Source organism: Natrix helvetica (assembly GCF_964273705.1).
Source record: "Natrix helvetica genome assembly, chromosome: 1".
In the NCBI taxonomy this organism is placed as follows: Eukaryota; Metazoa; Chordata; class Lepidosauria; order Squamata; family Natricidae; genus Natrix; species Natrix helvetica.
The window spans coordinates 60,260,542-60,281,196 of record NC_138548.1 but is presented as its reverse complement, the minus strand read 5'-3'; positions in this window follow the sequence as shown (position 1 = coordinate 60,281,196).

Sequence of the window (20,655 nt, the reverse complement as noted above, 5' to 3'; positions counted from 1 at the left end):
GGCAGCTTCGCTCCTGACAGTCAAACGAGGTCGAACGAGCCCCCCTTTATGGAGCCTCGCGCCCTCCCTGGGGGGCGCGCCCCACTATTTGAGAAGCACTGCTCTAAAGCAATGTTTCTCAACTTTAGCAACTTTACAATATGTGAATTCCCCAGGCAGAATTCCCCATCTTAATGCTACCAAGATTGAAAAATATTGTCCTAAAAGGTTCAACAGAAAACTTATTTTCCATAATCTTACTGCACATTAGATTACCAGGCCAACCTGTGGGTTTCCTGCTGAACATTTGGGACAAAGAGTCCGGTAATATCCTGGGAATAACCTGAATAAAAAGGATGTTTTGGCAAGTGCTTCACAGACCACATACTGGTTATGTGGGCACAGCATGTTTCATTGGAAACAATGACCACTCCTTTCCAACCTTTTGGCCTTCAGGCAGAACTGCTAAAGGATCAGAGTCCCAAAGTACAACTTGTTTGCCATGCTGAAGCCCCGCCCCCCAGACTGCAATCTTGCCAGTGCTACTCCTGTTGTCAATAACAAACTTCCAAGGCTTCATTTACAAATAAGTATAGCGTACGTGAGCCCTTGCTCATTCTGTGATTACAAATGTAAGCACCTACTATTTCCAGCCTGACATGCTGCCAAAGCCTTTGTATATGAGCTGGCACCAGAGACTTCTCTCCTATCAATCAGTTGTATCCATAATAAGAAAAAAAATTCTGTAGCCAAACAAACTTTAATCCTATTTTCTGTTTTGATAATTGGTTTGCTTGTGTCTTCACTAGTCATTCCATAAATTCTCATCATAAAGCATTATATAATACCTATGTCTAGCTGTCAGGTCCTTCAAAGTAAAACAGTAGGTCAGGTAGAAACAAGAACCAGAAAAGTTCTCGAAATGTTTTGAAACAGAATAACAGAATAGCAGAATAATAGAGTTCCAAGGGACCTTGGAGATTACAATTACAATAGCAGAGTTGGAAGGGACCTTGAAGGTCTTCTAGTCCAACCCCTTGCCTAAGCAGGAAACCCTATACCGTTTCAGACAGATGGCTATCCAACATCTTCTTAAAGATTTCCATTGTTGGGGCATTCACAACCTCTGGAGGCAAGCTGTTCCACTGATTAATTGTTCTAACTGTCAGAAAATTTCTCCTCAGTTCTAAGTTGCTTCTCTCCTTGATTAGTTTCCACCCATTGCTTCTTGTTCTACCCTCAGGTGCCTTAGAGAATAGTTTGACTCCCTCTTCTTTGTGGCAACCCCTGAGATATTGGAAGACTGCTATCATGTCTCCCCTAGTCCTTCTTTCTCTTAAACTAGACATACATAGTTCCTGCAACCGTTCTTCATATGTTTTAGAGATCTTCTAGTCTAACCCTTTGCTCAAACAGGGGACCCTATACCATTGCAGACAAATCATTGTCCAATCTCTTCTTTAAAAATTCCAGTGCTGGAGCACCCACAACATCTGGAGGTAAGCCATTCCCCTGATTAATTGTTGTAACTATCAGAAAAGTTGTCCTTAGGTCTAGGTTGGATCTCTCCTTGATCAGATTTTATCCATTGCTTCTTGTCCTGCTTAAACTAACTCACTACCTTGCTTTCCATAAATAAAACTTGTTTTAAACTTGTTTGAAAGCTTGTTTGCTTGTTAGAATTCTAGACTTGCTGGAGTCCTACATTTTTTTGTTTGTTTTATTTGTTTGTTTGTTTGTTTATTCATTCATTCAACTTTGCCACATGCTGCCATTCCCATTATTTGGTGACAGATTTTATTTGATCACTTCTTGTCTAAAGTGTCATGAACAGAAGGAAAATCTTATTAGATAACCTTAAGGCCTACCTTATCCAGTATTCTGCTTTACACCAAGGCCAAATGTTAGATACCAGAAACATTGGTAATGGTTTACACCAAGGTCCTCTGTTCCGGCGGGAACAGAGATTCAATCTGATTGGTCGAAGGGTCTGACAGCTCCCTATAAAAGGGCTGCTGTCAGACTGAACCTTCGCTGGATTGTACATAGTTGACTTGTGCTAATAAAGAGCTGTTTGTTACTCTGAAGCCTGAGTGTGCCTTCATTCACCCAATCTAACACCAACCAAATAAATAGAGGACAAAGAGAAGCTGAAGGCAATAACACTCTCCAATGTTATTCAACTGAAATTCAGAGGAATACCTCCTCTGATTCTAAATACTTTTAGAATAATCTCACATTTAGTATATGATACATGTTTTCATTGGGTGAGAGGCAATTCCAGAGGCACATCATTGTGGGGTTGATGAAATATATAATTAACCTGTAAAGTGGACAAAAAAAACTCCATGAAAGCCAGTTAAAGTACCAGGAATATCTGAAGGTTAAACTGGGTCATGTAATATAAATACTATATAGAAATCTTTGTATTGCAAACCAATGATATCACTGACTGAATAAAGGAGTATATTATTAAGTCAGTTTTCTTTTAGACTGTTATACTGATAACCAGATATAAATGCCTGACCTTTGGTTCTTACATATGGTATCTTAGAGAAAAGATCCTCTAAATAATTCCCCATTATTATTCCATCTACAGCCTTGAAAAACAGTTCCGTTTATTACACTTAGAAATGAATGATGGCTTGGAAGCATCAGTGTATGTATTTGTAAACCTTCTGTTCTAATGTCTACATTTTATAAATATGTATTAGTATTCTGTAAATTATACATTTTAAAAAAAATTCCCAAGCATAATTAGATACATTGACTTGATAACCCTTCTTAGTTGATTTAAGACAAACCCTGAAGCCAATCAGCTGATAAGGGGAAGCAACTATTAATTAAAATGCTTTTATCTATTCAGTAAGTGCTCCACCAGCTTGCTATAAGATGTTCCATGTTTGTTTTTAACAGTTTCAAAATTCATTGTTCATGTATTGTAGTGTTTAGTATCATCCACTTAATTATTCAAAATGGTTGCTGACCCTCTCAGGAAAAACTCCAGAAGTTTTATCAAATGCACTCAGGAAATTGTTCTGACCCATAGTTCCTGGATTTTTCTAGAGCATTTCTTGATCTCATAACCCTCCTTATAAAGTATGAGCAATTTTAACCTAATGTAAGTTCTTTCTCATTACATTATTTAAATAAGAAATTTCATGGTCAGTTTTGAATGCAATTGAATCAGTTCACCACAATAGTATATGAAATGGGATCATCTATGTAGAACAAAAATGATGACGTTGTTGCATGTTTAATGCATTTTATAGCAACAAGTAACTGAACAGATATAGTGTATAAACAATAGATTATGGACGGGTACAGGGCAGCATAACTATATTTCAAATAATTTCAGATTTGTTCCAGGTTGCATTGCTATACTGTAATCAGTTCTTCATCTTGTCACCTTTCCCTTGCAATGGGTGATGTGATGTCATTGCAATCAACAGTGCTAGATAAAAATATGAATATTTCTAGTATCAGATCGCATTCCATACTATGCTGTACTGCTTGTTACCAAAGAAAGAGAAAAACTGAAAACACTCATATTGAAATAAAAGTACCAATAAAAGAGAATAAAGTATACAGGTGAAACTCAAAAAATTAGAATATCATGCAAAAGTTCATTTATTTCAATAATGGAACTTAAAAGGTGAAACTAATATATGAGATAGACTCATTACATGCAAAGCAAGATAGTTCAAGCCATGATTTGTCATAATTGTGATGATTATGGCTCACAGCTCATGAAAACCCCAAACCCACAATCCCACAGAAAATTAGAATATTGTGAAAAGGTGCAATATTCTAGGCTCAAAGTGTCCCACTCTAATCAGCTAATTAAGCCATAACACCTGCAAAGGGTTCCTGAGCCTTTGAATGGTCTCTCAGTCTGGTTCAGTAGGAATCACAATCATGGGAAAGACTGCTGACCTGACAATTGTGCAGAAAACCATTATTGACACCCTCCATAAGGAGGGAAAGCCTCAAAAGGTAATTGCAAAAGAAGTGGGATGTTCCCAAAATGCTGTATCAAAGCACATTAATAGAAAGTTATGTGGAAGGGAAAAGTGTGGAAGAAAAAGGTGCACAAGGAGCAGGGATGACCGCAGCCTGGAGAGGATTGTCAGGAAAAGGCCATTCAAAAGGAGTGGACTGAGGCTGGAGTCAGTGCATCAAGAGCCACCACACAGAGACAGATCCTGGACATGGGCTTCAAATGTTGTATTCCTCTTGTCAAGCTGCTCCTGAACAACAAACAACTTCAGAATTGTCTTACCTGGGCTAAAGAAAAACAGACCTGGCCTGTTGCTCAGTGATCCAAAGTCATCTTTTCTGATGAGAGCAACTTTTGCATCTTATTTGGAAACCAAGGACCCAGAGTATGGAGGAAGAATGGAGAGACACACACTGCAAGATGTTTGAAGTTCAGTGTGAAGTTTCCACATTCTGTGTTGATTTGGGGAACCACGTCATCTGCTGGTGTTGGTCCCTGTCCTTCATTAAATCCAGAGTCAACACAGCCATCTACCAGGAGATTTTGGAGTACTTCATGCTTCCTTCCACAGACGAGCTTTATGGGGAAGCTGACTTCATTTTCCAGCAGGACTTGGCACCTGCCCACACTGCCAAAAGCACCAAAACCTGGCTCAATGACCATGGGATTACTGTGCTTGATTGGTCAGCAAACTCACCTGACCTGAGCCCCATAGATTCTCTTGACAAGAGAAAGATGAGAGACATGAGACCGAACAATGCAGAAGAGCTGAAGGCTGCTATTGAAGCATCCTGGTTTTCCATATCACCTCAACAGTGCCACAGGCTGATAGCTTCCATGCCATGTCACATTGAGGCAGAAATTGCTGCAAAAGGGGCCCAAACCAAGTACTAAGTACATATGCATGCTTATACTTTTCAGAGGTCCGATATTGTTCTATGTACAATCCTTGTTTTATTGATTGCATGTAATATTCTAATTTTCTGAGATTGTGGATTTGGGGTTTTCATGAGCTGTACGCCATAATCATCACAATTATGACAAATCACGGCTTGAACTATCTTGCTTTGCTTGTAATAAGTCTATCTCATATATTAGTTTCACCTTTTAACTTGCATTACTGAAATAAATGAACTTTTTGCATGATATTCTAATTTTTCTAGTTTCACCTGTAGTTTCTATGCAGAGTAGAGTTAGAGCAACTAGCTGGAGCTGAGCATTTACTGACCAGATGTCAGTAAATGATGCCTAGAGTTTGCAGCAGATATTTTCTCTGTGCCCTGAGAGAGAAACATCTGCTGCTACCTTAGGATTGGACTGTCATTTTTCTGGGTGGGAGATGAGCGTCTTCACCACTAGGCCACCACATCATTCATACTTATTACCTAGAATGTTCTTTAGGAATGTTCTTCATCTGATATTTTAATTTGGGTGCTTCTCTAGATCCAGTTTTTATTATCAAAGTTCTTGAAAAGTTTACTCTACTACCTCTACAGTAGTTGCAGTTAAGACAATTTATCTTAAGAATTTCTGGAATTAAAAAAAAATCAGTAATGTTCTGGATGAGGTCAATAAATTGAAAAAGAAAGACAGTGGCTGTATGATTTATGTTGCAGGAAAATAACTATTGCCTCTCTGCATATGCATTCCTCTCTACCTGGTTCAAATTTTTCAACTCTGGTTTTATACTTGTTAACACCATTTTGGTCCTAGATTTTTTAAATTAAAGATTAGCTATAACTGAGTGGTAGGTGACTGAATTCCAGGAGCCATGAAATATCTCTATCTATGTTCTAAGATTCTGTATTGCCTAATCAAATTTCCAAAGAAATGCTAAAATGTTCCTTTGCCCAAAATAAGTTTTGATTAATCTGCATATTTGATTAAATGCTTAGCCATTGGCAAACACATCTGGAAATCAGACATCTGGACTATTTTACTTATCAAAAGCCCAGGGCCTATGCAATGCAAGGGGATTGAATTTTCCAGAGTTAATCAGGTAATCATGGAATGGATCACGTATCTCTAAAGTAATGTTTTTCTTTTTAGCTGCTTCTACTTATATCATATTTCCTTTTCATGAATCATCAAATGACTTTTTGTTCTCTGCCACGAAATCCATTCAAAGGTGATTTTAGCTATTGTTCCTTTTGTATAGGAAACTATAAATGCAATTACCAAAGCCTAGAATTGTGTTACTTTGGGACAATTCTTCTTGGATTAATGAAGCACAACTACTCTTTATTCTTCTAAGTGTCCCACGGAGATAAAGAGAAAGATAGCTCTTGCCCAGGCAGAACTGCTATTCCCAAGAAGCTTTTTCTAATCCACAAGAAAACAGAAGTCAGTGACCTCAGGGAGAAAGTCCCCATTATTCCATTGATTGAGAGTGGAGGTTAGCTACTCAGCTGTCCCTTGTTTGAAGAGCCAGATGTGTAGGTGCCTGGGCCAAGTTCATGGGTGTCCTGACTGCAGATCTAGAAAATTGTACATCTATAGTCAAGCAAGGAGAACTAACACATTTCTGTTTTCAGTTTAGCAATCAGGCCTAAATGAACAGTAACTAGGCCAGAACTAAATCATCAATCAAATATCAGGGTGAATAGGTTTGGAATTTCAATGTGCTGTAATACAAATAGCACAAGATCACGAATGTAATGCAAAGTTTAACAAGGTGGAATAAATAGGGAAAGGTTTTAGTGTCTCCCCTTGTTCTATTTTCTTCATGGTCTGCCCTTGTTTTCCTGCTTTTTCCAGTAACCTCACCTCTGGCTTTCAGTTGTCTTTATCTCTAATGCTGAGATGTTGGATCATTTGAGTTCTGATTTAAATAGAGGTTGGCTTGTTGAAAGTTGCTCAGCAGTTCTTTGATCTCAGAAATCCTTATCTGCAATATGTCTGGAGCTCAAAGTTTCTTGCATATTATTTCTGACTCTCTGAGGCAGCTCTTAGATGTTCTGATTCATCATCTAAGAACTGGCTGAGTGTAAAATCAGTTAACAGGGTCCTCCAGAGATATCGTGGGATAAGCTTCCTAGTCTGCAATGCCAGGCATGCTTTAGTTATTAAGAATACAGCCATCCCAACCATGGAAAGGCAAAAGTGTACTTTACTGTGTGCTCCCTTGACTGCAGAATGAAATAAGCCATTCATGACATTTCCAAGACCAAAAATCTAAAAACTCCTTTCTTTGAATTCTTTTCTTAATTATACTCTAATATTTAGGCACACTTTTACCTCTATTTGCTTATGCTCACTATTCTCTAACAATCCTGACTTCTGATTGTTCTATATAAATTAATTAATCAATACATTTCTGAAACCTGAAACCCAAATAAAAGATCTCTAAAACCAAGCTTTTCCAGCTGTACCTAGAGTTCATTCAGACCCAACATTACTCTGTTATTTATATTGCTTAAATTTGTTTTTGTTTTTTTTGCAGTTATCATTTTAACCTGCAGTATGGGAGCTAATTACTTCCATCTTAGAAACTTTGGTTAACTATAGTAAAACCAATTGGATTGTTGTAATTGCTATTCCTAAAAAACCCAACACTTTGATTTGGGCTCAGTATCTTCCACAAAGTATTCCTCATCTACCAACTCTGTAGGCTATGGCATCTCCCTGTTAAAAACAAAATGCAGCAATACTACTTGGTCACATGTCAAACAGGATGTGTGCCACATTTTGAAGTATGACTGTAGCAACAGTGGCAAGCCACTTCCATATTAGTGTCAAAGGAACTACATAGATGTGTCTGTGAAGCCATCAGGATCAAGCTTGACTCAAAACAGGCCTGCTAATAATGCTTGCTAATTATGTGCTATCAAGTCAATGTGAATGCTTATAATTCAGTGATTAAAGACACTGAGCTTGTTAGCTAGAAAGCTGAGAATTCAGCTTCCAGAACTGAATGCCATGCAACAGGGTGAGCTCCATTACTTGCCTCAGCTCCTGCCCACTTAGCAGTTTGAAAGAATGCAAATGTGAGCAGATAAATAGGTACCACTTTGGTGGAAAAGTAATAGAGTTCTCTGCAGCTCGGCATATAGTCATGCTGACCACATGACCACAGAAATGTCTTCAGACAATGCTGGCTCCCTCCAGCTAACAAACAAAGATGGGAACTGCCTCTTAGAGTTGAACATGACTGGACAGGGAAAACCTCTATCTTTTCTTAATGGTTATATGGACTTTGTCCAAGTTGAACCTTCAGGTTTTCCTGTGGCATACCCATCAGCAATTTAATCAAGGCCATTATCCTTGGTGCTGGTTAGCCTCTTTTTTTAAATTTCCTTCCACTTGTTCCAGAATTATGGATTATTCAAGGGTCCTGCGTCTTCACACAATATGTCCAAAATATAATACTTTAAATTTGGTAAATTTTGCCCTTTAGGAGAACCCTAGGCTGGGAGGGTGGATAATAACCCATTATTTGAGACCATACTATCTCAATTATATTTATTCCCAAGAGAAAAAAGCAGCTGGGAAATTAGCATTGCAAATAAGATACAAAAGATACTCCCAGGGAAAAAAATGAGCCCATGAGTTACCTCAGGTAATAATATTGTGTCATTCATTTGCCTCAGATTTTTGCATCCTTATTTGCATGACTTTCAGAGTTGTCTGGTTAATCTGCCTAAAGTCTATCAAATGCAGTGGGATGCAGGAGCAGCAATATTTGATGTTCTTAGGAAACCTATAGGCTCAGTTCTAATTGGGAAAGTAGAAGATAAGTATCTGAAAGATTACATCACAATACACAATAAAGATTCTATTTAGTTTCTCTGGTTAACACCCTTAGTAGGACTGGCCCTTATGAACTTGCTTTTTAAGCTGGCTAAAGCTGGGTAAAACCTATTCCAGATAACAGTTCAATTTTAGGACAAGGTAATTTGCCCATAATCTGGGATCTCTGAAATCACAGTGTCTTTTAGCAATGCAATAAGTTAACTGTAGCTCAAATAAAAATGGCTTCTTTTACTAGTCTCGAGGACTGGCTGATTTTATTAGATCCTTCCATGGTCTAATGACTGATGTATAATCGGAGGTTTTCTTTTTCATTTTCATATATATCACAGGGGATAATTATGATGCCATAGTTAAAAGGTGGATGTTAAAATACATCTATGACAATTGCATTGTCAATAGTGTGATTATTAGGAATGTAAGACTATCATGAGATCATATGGAACAAACGGTTGTTGTCATTGGGTGAAAGATAAAAACAAAACCGTTGTTTTATTTTCCAATAAAAACAATCCATAAAACCTTTTCTATATGTGGGCAGCTACTGAAAGCTACACCTAAACAGCAACAGTCACATTTTAAAAAAGAGTTGACATGGGAAAAATTTGTATTTGAAAAAGTTGCATCAGGTTTGTCAGTATATCAAAGAACAAGAATATTTCCATTTTGAAAAGATAATTTGACAATCTTTATTAACAGTGACATAGCAAAAGATGTCAATAAAGCCGTTTCTAATTTGCAAGACATTATAAATGTAAATAGCAAAAAAAATATCTATGAACAATTTAAAATATGTGTACAACCTACCTATCTCGACCAAAAATTTGTAAATCAGCCAGGACATATAGTGATTGACACACAATTCTAAATAGCTATTATTTTCTCATTTCTTAAAAACGAAATGGAACAATTAATCTAGATAACTGAGAAAATGTGTTCTTACATACCATTATAAAAGTGCCAACATTTATTTTCTGAAGATGAAAGGAATTGCAGGGACCGCAAAATAAGTTTCAACACTTGAGCAAAACCGGCTACAAGTAGAGAATTAAAACTGCTAGAAGTCAGCTGAAGTTACCATATGCTTTCTTTCAAGAAGTTCAAGATGGCTTGAAGAATTTAAGACCAATACCAATTGATAATAATTGGTTATTAATCATCAGGCTGTCTAGATGCAGCTAAAGTAACTGAACCTTAAACTTGACCTTCATGATTGATAGTTATTAATGAAGTTCTGCAGATTGTTTAAGAAAGTCGGGGTTTGGTTATACAAAGGGAGTGGAGCTTTACCTCTATGATTGAAAGGGATAAATAGGTTTCTTAAAAGTTAAAGAATGCTGTCAGTTGCTCAAACTCTTGAAACTTAATACCTTTGGCTATTCAAAAAACTAATTAAAACCCAGCTGGAACAAAGTCAATAGACAATATTTCAAAGGAAAACACATCACAATAGAATGTGTAATTTGTGATGATTGGAACAGTTCATAGCAGATTGAGCATTCAGAGATTTAAGAATAAGTGCTTTAGAGAAAGATTTACATATTTTGTGCACTAAGAGTATAGATCAGATTTTCCCACCAGCTGCCACCCACATTTGTTGGTTACAACTCCCACCACACAACTTGTCTGCTTGTGTATCATGAACTACGGTCCAACACATCTGGAGCATGACATAAATGTCAAAGGAAGTGTAGGCAGTTGGCAAATTAAAAAATGGAAAATCTCTTCTTTAGCACCACAGCTGCAATGACTAATATGCACTTTAGAAATGATGTGGTCAGTGTGCTTTTTTTGCCCCTTTGATATCATTTACTCAAGAGAAAATTAAGTCTGAATTTAAGATGGCTCTCCCCCAACAATTATTTAGCAGGATGAGTATTAGATCCTCCTGTGCATGTAGCATATCTAGCTACTCCAGCATTTTTGGTTTGGGGCAAGTACTTCACCATGTTCCTGTGTGATGTTTACAGTGCTTAAGCCTTCTATGAACATTCTTTGCCTCCTCTTTGTCATTTGGCTTCAGGAGAGGGGGGTCCATCTCATTGCCATCTTGGGAATTCGATTATTCTCCATGTGGAGAATATAACCTGCAAGTTGGAGTCTTCTGCTTGTGACAACGTTATGTAATTTGCAGGATAAACTCTTTTGGAGCACTTCTTTTTCAATACCAACAAATATTAGATAGAAAAAAATATGTTCTTGGCTTGAGCTCTGACCTTGGTGATTTGGTTGCAAACGTTTCACCCTATTCGAGGAGACATCGTCAGTGCACTTTGGATTATGCTTGTCTGGGAGAGTACTAGCCTTTAAATACCTTTCTGAGTCCTAGTCTGATTTCAAGTTGTGTGATTGGCTGGCTGTAGTTGCTGAGTCATAGTTCTTGGTTTTAAGTACCACTGGTGTGATATAAATTATTACTGTTGTTGCTGTTGTCCAGATGTCTTCTGATAATGTCATGGTCTGGTTTGATTGGCTGTGTGTGATGTGATCCAATTTCTTGTGATCTGTTAAGTTATAACTTTGTTTGCAGCATGATTGTTCATTGGTCTTTAAATACTGCCTTCAGGATCGTGGTTGATCTTGTTCTTTTGTTCTAAGTGGTTGGTAGATTGGGTCAATGTCAATGTGTCTGTTTATTGATTTATTGGTGAAAAATCAGCCTTCCAGGAACTTTGTTTCTCTCCTGGACTTCACCTGGGTTACAACTGTGATCCTAGTTAGATCAAATTTGTGTCCTTTTGAGTCTTCATGGATGGACATGAGGGATAGAGGGTCATGACTCTTGATGTCCAGGAAGTGTTTCTGCAGTCTGGTTGATAGTTTTCTCCCTGTTTGGCCAACATAGTTCTTCTTGCAATTGCTGTATTGGATTTGATATATGATGCCTGGTTGTTTTATTCATTTCTGTCTGCCCTTGTAGATTTACGGAGTCCATCTGAGGGTTGAGGTTGGTTTGTGGGCCATTATGAGCTCGTGTTGGCACAGCAATCTTGCCATCATTTCTGAAACTTTTTCCATATAGAGGATTGTGATATGTCTGGTCGTTGATGTTTTTGTGATAGCTGTTGTGTTGCTTTGCATGTTTGTGTTGTTTGTATGTAGGCATCTCCGGATGATGTCTTCATTAGTATATTTTCAGTTAAACAATTCTCCTCCTCTAAAAGTAAATTACTGGGGGAGGGAAAACAATGTTCTTTTTGGACAAGCCAAATATTTTACATATATAGCTTAGTAATCATTTATTCAGTAACACTCACATGAATTGTTATTCTGCTGACTAATCTTGTGCTAGGAATAAGGTGTTTGTTAATCCTGTACAGGACAAATATGACTAGTTATTTCAAATCTCTTTTTCATTGATTCAGTTTTTTATATTGAGAATCAGATGGGATTATCAAAAATCCATTGAATTCATTGTTGGCATACCAGCAATATTTATATGAAACACCACTTACAAACTGCAATATAGATTATAACCCAATTATAAGATTAAGAGACAATTCAATTTTAACACATGTATTTCATATGGATCCAATTACAATCTGTACATGATGCAAGAACACATATGGACCAAACAAGCAGATTTATAACAAAAAGTCTTCCTTTTGATTCAGATCACTCTTTAACCAGTACATGAAATTGAGAGGTTAGGTACATTTTTCTCACATATCCATGAACTGGACACGTGAGTGTCTAATCAGGAACTCTGTAGGCAATGCATACCCCTTGGCTCTCCTGTGCACATATATAAACTGGCCCTTCTAAGAAAGTATCTGCAGCAATAAAACATATTCAAGGGTTTACCATTTTATTAAGAATTCTTTCGTGGCCTTTTGCATAAATGGTGACTGTTAAAATTTAAGACAACAATGTGAGGTTTCATGTACAACCATCTCCCCAACTCTCTATGGGCCATCCATAGATCCTTCAAATCAGCGTAATATCCAGTTACTATCAATTTTTTTAAAAAATTCAAAAGTCACATAAATCATCACATATCTCTAATGTATTTGAATTACTGCAATGTGCTCTACATGGGACCTGCCCTTGAAAACCATCTGGAAACTTGCAAACTGGCCTGAGAACATAGCAGCACCTACTCTGATAGGTGTCCCTAGGTTTGTCCATGTAACAGCTCTTCCCTGGCATCCAGTTTCTTCCCAGTTTCTTCTTCAAGAGATGCTGGTCATTATCTTTAAAGCCTTATATGGCACAAGACCGTAATCCCTCACATCCCCTGCAAAATAACTTTACCTTGTAGTATGGTCAACTGCAGGACAGTCCTAAGCAAGTAGCTGAGGAGCATGATGCACTGTAAAAAAAAAAGTATCTTTACTTACATAATCCAAGCTGTTGTGTTGACAAATAGCCCCATATTGAAGATATATTCTCTGATTTTCGTTCAAGTTTAAAGGCTTCATTTAATATATGGTAACTGTACTTCATATCTGACATTCAGAGTTTGTACTCTCTATTGCTGACATAACTTCAATATTAGCACAGCATGATTTATAGCCATATTGCTTGAATAAAGATTCAAACAAACCTTTAGGGCTGCAACACAAGGAGAAACCATTTTCATGGATAAAAGCGATGTATTCACAGGGAATTCATTCATAAAAAAGCTGTAGTGCTAGTTTTGAAATGAGCACTGTGTGCAGACAAAACAACAACAGCAACCCCAAAGTGAAATCAAGTTTGACACCTCTGCTTTAATACATTTGCATGCCATTAAGAGAAGCATGGTTACTGGACAGTCTAAAATCACAATCAGCAAACAAACAAACTAGGGTTTTCTATACCTCTAAAACAGGGGTGTCAAACTCGATCCCATTGCGGACCATACCAGGATTTTGTTTGCCCTTGGGGGGCTGGGGTGGGTGTGGTCTGGTCATCGCAGCCACCTCAGTGGGGTGGGATGGGGTGGGCCGGGCCGGCGCAGGGTGATCCCTTGCCATCTCCGGTACTGCCCTACAGGACAACTCTGGGCCTGACATGCTCTAGAACATAAGGATCAGTCAGCCTTTTGAGTTAGTCAGGATAAGAAACAGGCTAAGAAACAAATTTCACGTATTTTATTGTTGCTGGAAAAAATAAGAGAATTAGAGAGAATTAGAATTAGAATATTTATTTCTAAGCCGCACCCTCTCCCGAAGGACTCGGGGCGGCGTACAATAAAACAAATAAAATACAAAGTACAATACAATACAATACAAATCTGGACAGGACATACATGTAACAAGGACGTATATAAAACGTATACAACGTATACAAGGAGGAGGTAGGCTGATAGCTAAAAAACAATTAAACAATTAACAATTAAAACAATTAAAAAGTCACAATATTTAAAAAACCCAATAAATAAATTCTATTGAATTACATTAATAAAAAACCCGTCAGGAGCGATATAGTTGGATCATGGTTGAGCCAGGCCAGCTACTTGGAATAGGTGGGTCTTGAGCTTAACTCTGAAGGAACGGAGGTCGGACGTCGTCCTAATATCCGGAGGGAGGTCATTCCACAGGGCTGGGCCCGCCAGGGAGAAGGCTCTACTCCTAGGCGCCGCCCCTCGACACTGTCTGGTGGACGGCACCTGGAGGAGTCCCTCTCTGTGCGAGCGAATTGGTCGCAGGGATGTATGGGGCAGAATACGATCCCGCAAGTAACTAGGTCCTGAGCCATGGAGCGCTTTAAAGATAGTTATCAAAACCTTGAAACGCACCCGGTAGACCACAGGAAGCCAGTGCAGCTCGCGCAGGAGAGGTGTCACATGGGAGTACTTCGTACTCCCCATAATCACCCGCGCGGCCGCATTCTGGACCAACTGCAGTCTCCGAGTGCATTTCAAGGGAAGCCCCATGTAGAGAGCGTTACAGTAGTCCAGGCGAGACGTCACCAGCGCGTGGGTGACTGTGCGTAGGGCGTCCAGGTCCAATAGGGGGCGCAATTGGCGCACCAGGCGAACCTGGTGGAACGCCCCCCTGGCCACGGCTGTCACATGGTCATCCATGAGCGTCAGGTCTTCCATTGTAAATATCAGTGCCAAGGTGTTTACAGCCTTTTAAATTACAACTACAGATAGTCCTTAAATTACAACCATTCATTTAATGACCATTTGACAATGGCACTAAACAAAGTAACTTCTGACTACTTTTCACACTTATTGTTGTAGCATAGAATCTCTATCAGAGGTGGATTGCTAATTTTTTTACTCCTGGTTCAGGCATGTTCCCGCATGCATGCGATGCTTCTGCGCATGCACAGAAGCATCTGCACATGCGCAGAAGCATCTGCACATGCGCAGAAGCATCTGTGCAGAAGCGTACGGTCGGGTTGGTGGAGTGTCCCACTCAGTGCTGGGTTTCAAAAATTTTTGGAACTTCTTCTGTAGGTGTGGCCTGCTTTGTGGGAGTGGCTTGCCGCCCATGTGACTGGGTGGGAGTGGCTTGTCACGCATGTGACCGGGTGGGAGTGGCTTGCTGCCCGTGTGACCGGGTGGGAGTGGCTTTCCACCCATATGACCGGGTGGGAGTGGCTTTCCACCCATGTGACCGGGTGGGAGTGGCTTTCCACCCATGTGACAGGGTGGGAGCGGCTTTCCACCCATGTGACCGGGTGGGAATGGCTTGCTGTCCATGTGACTGGGTGGGAATGGCCAAGACGATGTCACTGAATTCTTTGCCCCAATGGATAAACTACAATAATATTAAAATTAGTGCACAAAACAATAAAAGAGTACTACATTAGGATGAAACAAGCACAAAAACAATAAAGACAGCTACTTATAGAGGGAAGATTACTGCCTTGCCGGTCTTCTGCACATCACCACCTTACCACCTTGCTCCAATAACCTTTACAAAGAAGAGACACAGAAAGGAAGACTTTAATCGCTTGCACTTACTATATTAAGGATGAACCCAGCACACCCAGCAATAAAGACAGCTACTTACAGAGGGAAGATTACTGCCTTGCCGGTCTTCTGCACACCACCACCTCACCACGTTGCTCCAATAACCTGCACAAAGAAGAGACACAGAAAGGAAGACTTTAATCGCATGCACTGCATTAGGATGAAACAAGCACACAAAATAATAGAAAAGGAAGGTTACTGTCCTTTTGTGTGTTGAAGTCACCCACTGACCACCTTGCTCCAATGAATGGTCTGCACAAAGAGATACAGAAAGGAAGACTTTAATTGCTTGCACTACTATATTAAGGATGAAAGAAGCACACAAAGCAATAAAACAGCTATTTACATAGGAAAGATGACTGTCCTAGCGGTTATACTCTGTTGCCTCTTCATCCTGTTAAACAATACTAACTGCAGAAGAAATAAAACAATATTGGACTCAATTGTGGTTGTAAGCTGAGGACTACACTACAGGTAACAGAAGGGACCTCTGTTTTCAACCAAAAATGTACAGCCTTTTCAGGAAGGATGTCCCCCAACAAACAGGAAAGATATAGTCTTTCATCCAAGAAATTAGATCAAGAATGAATGTCATAGGTAGATTCACAGAGCAATACATATTTCTTTTTCTGAAATTTAGTTCTCAGTTCAAAAAAAACAGGAATATATGAATTAGGTTCAGTACTTAGATCAGTCCAAGTAGCTATTCAAGAGTTTGTGGTTAGAAGCAATGGTAAAGCAAGACATGGATTTAAAAACAGAAATATTTTGTTGGCTATTTGAAAGGGAATACAATACATACTTAATTTTACACATGTAAGCAGCTGCTGGAATTGTGTTTGCACAACAGTGTAAAAACAGAGATATAAAAATGAATAAATATTAGAATATGCAGGAATAAATAAATTGACAATTAAAATCAAGAAGGATTTGAATACTTTTTCATGTGGGATTTGTTTTAGCAATTGCTAACTAACAGAAACAGAAATTAGAAATCCAAAAGTATGAAAGAAAACACCAATTATGTAAGGAAAGATCACTAAAATGTATAAGGAAATATTATTAGTACTTGATCATTATTAATGTGTAGATAACTGCGGGACATTACACACCCACAAACTATGACAGTGCCAGGAAAACACCAAAAAATAACAATTTTCCCCCAAAAGACTGCAGATGAAACCAGTTTTTTCCCTAACCCTAAGAACAGGAAAGACAAAGCCACTGGAATAAAAACGATCAAGGCATTGTGGGAAATTATAAAGGACAGTGCCAGGAAGCTCACAGAACCAGCAACCACCTCACAATTACCTAAACAACCAGGTATCACATAGAAACACACAAAATCTGGCAAAGCTGCCTTGCACCAACCTGGCCTGCCCATAGAAAAGCAGCCACTTTGAGACACATAAACCATGCACCAACCTGCACACTTAAAAGCAACATATTGCATCATGAATAAACCATTTGCAAAAATGAATAACATTTCTTGTAATAAACATATTCTATAAATAATAAATAAATTAAATTTCCCTAAAAATAATTTTAATTTTTTTTAAAAAAAATAAAAAAGTCCTTAAAAACCATTAAAAATATTCTGTACACAATATATTACAATAAAACCATTTAAAAATATTCTATCCACAATACTTTTAAATTTATTGTTGGTAGAATATTTTTTTAAATAGTCTAACACAATTTTAAAAAGATTCCATACACGCTAATTTAAAATGAAACCATTTCAAAGTATTCCACACAGAATAATTTAAAGTGAAACCATTAAAAATATTCCATACACAATAAATTACAATAAAACCATTTTAAAATATTCTATACACAATACATTTAAAAGTACTGAGTATAGAATTTTTTTAAAGGTTTATTTTAATTTATTTTTGATAGAATCTTTTTTTAAATAGTCTAAGACAATTTTTAAAAAGATTCTACACACAATAAATTCAAATAAACCATTTTTAAAAATTCCATACTCAATACTTTTAAATAAAATGATTTTAAAAATTCTATACATAATAAATAAAATATTCTTTAAAAAAACATTAAAAGCATAAAAAAAAACGGCTCATTTACCAGCTGGCAGAATCAGCAGCTCTCGGATGCAATGGATGCAGGGAGCAGCAGGCAGGTAACGAGGCAGCAGGTAAGCTGGACTGAAGGGACAAAGGACAACTGGGTCAGTTAGGCCCACAGCCTGGCAGGCTTAGCCAGCCAGGTGAGGCTGGAGATGGGAGGGAGCAGGGGGGTGGCAGGAAACCTGCTTTGGGCCACACGGCATACCCCAGCTGAAGGCCTTCCCTCGCGAAAGCCATGAGCTGGTATAAGCTAGCCTACCACCTGCCACCGCCGCCTGCCGCCACACGCCAGCTTGCCCTTTCGCTGCCCCCTCTGCTGCCGCCGCCCACCTCCTTTCAGCCGCGAGCTGGTGTAAGCTAGCCTGCTGCTGCCGCTGTCCCCGGTGCATGCCAGCTCGGGCTGCCGCCGGCCCACTGCAGGCGCCGCTGGCACATGCCAGCTCACACACACACACCGCTGCCACCGCCACCACTGCCCACCTCCTCCTTTCAGCCACGTGGTGTACGCCAGCTCGTGGCTTTCGCAAGGCAAGGCCTGAAGATCCTTCCCTCGCGAAAGCCGCAAGCTGGTGTAAGCTAGGCTGCCGCCTCCCGCCGCCTCCGCTGCCCCTCCTCATGCTTAATTGCTTACCTGAGGGAAGCAGCAAGCTGCTGGAAGGCGAAGTGAAACAAAGCAAAATGAACTGAGGACCCACCGTGCTTTTAAACGGGTGTTAGAAGCGGGGGGGACTCCAGCCCGCTCACTGATTGGCTGGACTCCAGTCAATCAGTGAGTGGCGGGCTGAGCTAGTTTAATGCGGATGGGCAGGAGAGCGAGTGAGCTGTGATGGAATGGGCAGGGCGAATGAGCGACAGGTCCATGGCAGGCATTCCGGAACTTACTTCCGGGTCCACCGGTGGAACCTCTTCTAACCGGTTCGGTAGATTTGACGAACCGGTTCTACTGAACCAGTGCAAACCGGTAGGAACCCACCTCTGGTCCCACCACAGCTACTACCAGTTTGGCCGATCTGGGCCGAACTGGCAGCAATCCACCTCTAATCCCCATGATTATATGATCAAAATTCAGATGCTTTACAACTGGCATGTGTTTATGACAACCACAGTATCCCAGGATTATGTGATTCCCTTTTGCAACCTGCTGACAAGCAAAGTCAAGATTCACTTAACAACAGTGTTACTAACTTAACAACTGCAGTGATTCACTTGACAAGCGTGGCAAGAAAGATAGTAAAATGGGATAAATCTCACTTAACCATTTTGCTTAGCAATGGAAATTTTGGGCTCAATTGTAGTTGTATATCAAGGAATATCTGTAATTACATGTTGAAATTTTGAACCAAACCCCTTTGAGCCAAACACAGATGTTCATTGTAATCTATGCATGCCTGGTAGATTAGTCACCCATATCTCATAGGAACTCTTTACAGCTTCTAAATTTTAACACCTCTGTACTTCTCTGATTCTGTTCACTGTTGGACATTTTTCCTTACAGAAAGCTGAAAAAGCCTAATTTATTTATTTTATTTATTTATTTTGTCAAGCATGATTAGATGACATATGTATAAACATGATTTGAATACATGAAATGGATACGAATAAATGGAGTTCTTAGGACAGGGACGGTAGGCACGTTGGTGCGCTTATGCATGCCCCTTACAGACCTCCTAGGAATGGGGTGAGGTTGACAGTAGACAATCTAAGGCTAAAGTTTTGGAGGTTTGGGGAAGAAACCACAGAATCAGGTAGTGCATTCCAGGCATTGACCACTCTGTTGCTGAAGACGTATTTTCTGTAATTGAGTTTGGAGCAATTAAGTTTGTATCTAATGAAGGCTATCATGCTCACATATTTACCCCACGGTAATTTTTGTTTCCAAAATACTACACACCCAGTGTTCCTATCAAAATAGCAAGCTAAACCTCAGCAGAGCTGTTGGCGTATTATTTTTTTTCCCCTTGGCATTCAGTGCTGGATGGCTGGTTGACAGCCAGTTTCATTTTCATCTCGCATGCTACTGCAAAGCAATATGGTAAGAAATGTAAATGGCAGCTACTGAATACCAGTAGCTTTTACGAACACTCTCATAAAAAAAAACCACATAGATTCTTTCCATTGTGGAGCCTGTATATGTCAAAAGGCAAGATCAACGGCTAATTTGGCTCTCCATCTCTTCAAAATGTCAGAGTCATCGAGATGAGCAATTATATAAATTGATTGAATAAATAAATATCAAGCAAAGCTAAATATCTATGGAGGATCTAAGTCCTCCAGGTTATGGTTGTCCCAAAGGTGCTTTTTTAAAGAGGCAAATTGGACTTCCTGGTTTTTCTTTGAAGACGTTTCGCTTCTCATCCAAGAACTGAAAAAGCTTCTTGGATGAGAAGCAAAATGTCTTCAAAGAAAACCCAGCAAGTCCAGTTACCGCTTGAAAAAAGCACCTTTGGGACAAATATCAAGCAACAACAATTTCTTGACCTTGTTTCTGTGCTGTCTCAGGTACCAGTAATCTTCAACTTACAACCACAATCTTGCTAACCAAAACATTTGTTAAGTGACTTTCTCCCCATTTTATGACCTTTCTTGATGGAATTGTTAAATGAATCACTACAGCTGTTAAGTTAGTAACACAGTTGTTAAGTGAATCCAACCTCCCCATTGACTTTGCCTGTCACATGAACTTGGGACACTGCAACTGTCAAAAATACATGTCAGTTGCCAACTATCTGAGGGTTGATCACATGCCCTTGGGAATGCTGCAAAGGTCATAAGTATGAAAAACTGTCAAAAGTCACTTTTTTCCGTGCCATTCTAACTTCAAAAGGTCACTAAATGAACTGTTGTAAATTGAGGATTACCTGTACTGTTGTAAAATAGCTCATTTGCAAAATGCTTGCTACAAAATAAGCATGATTGCAAGTTGACAA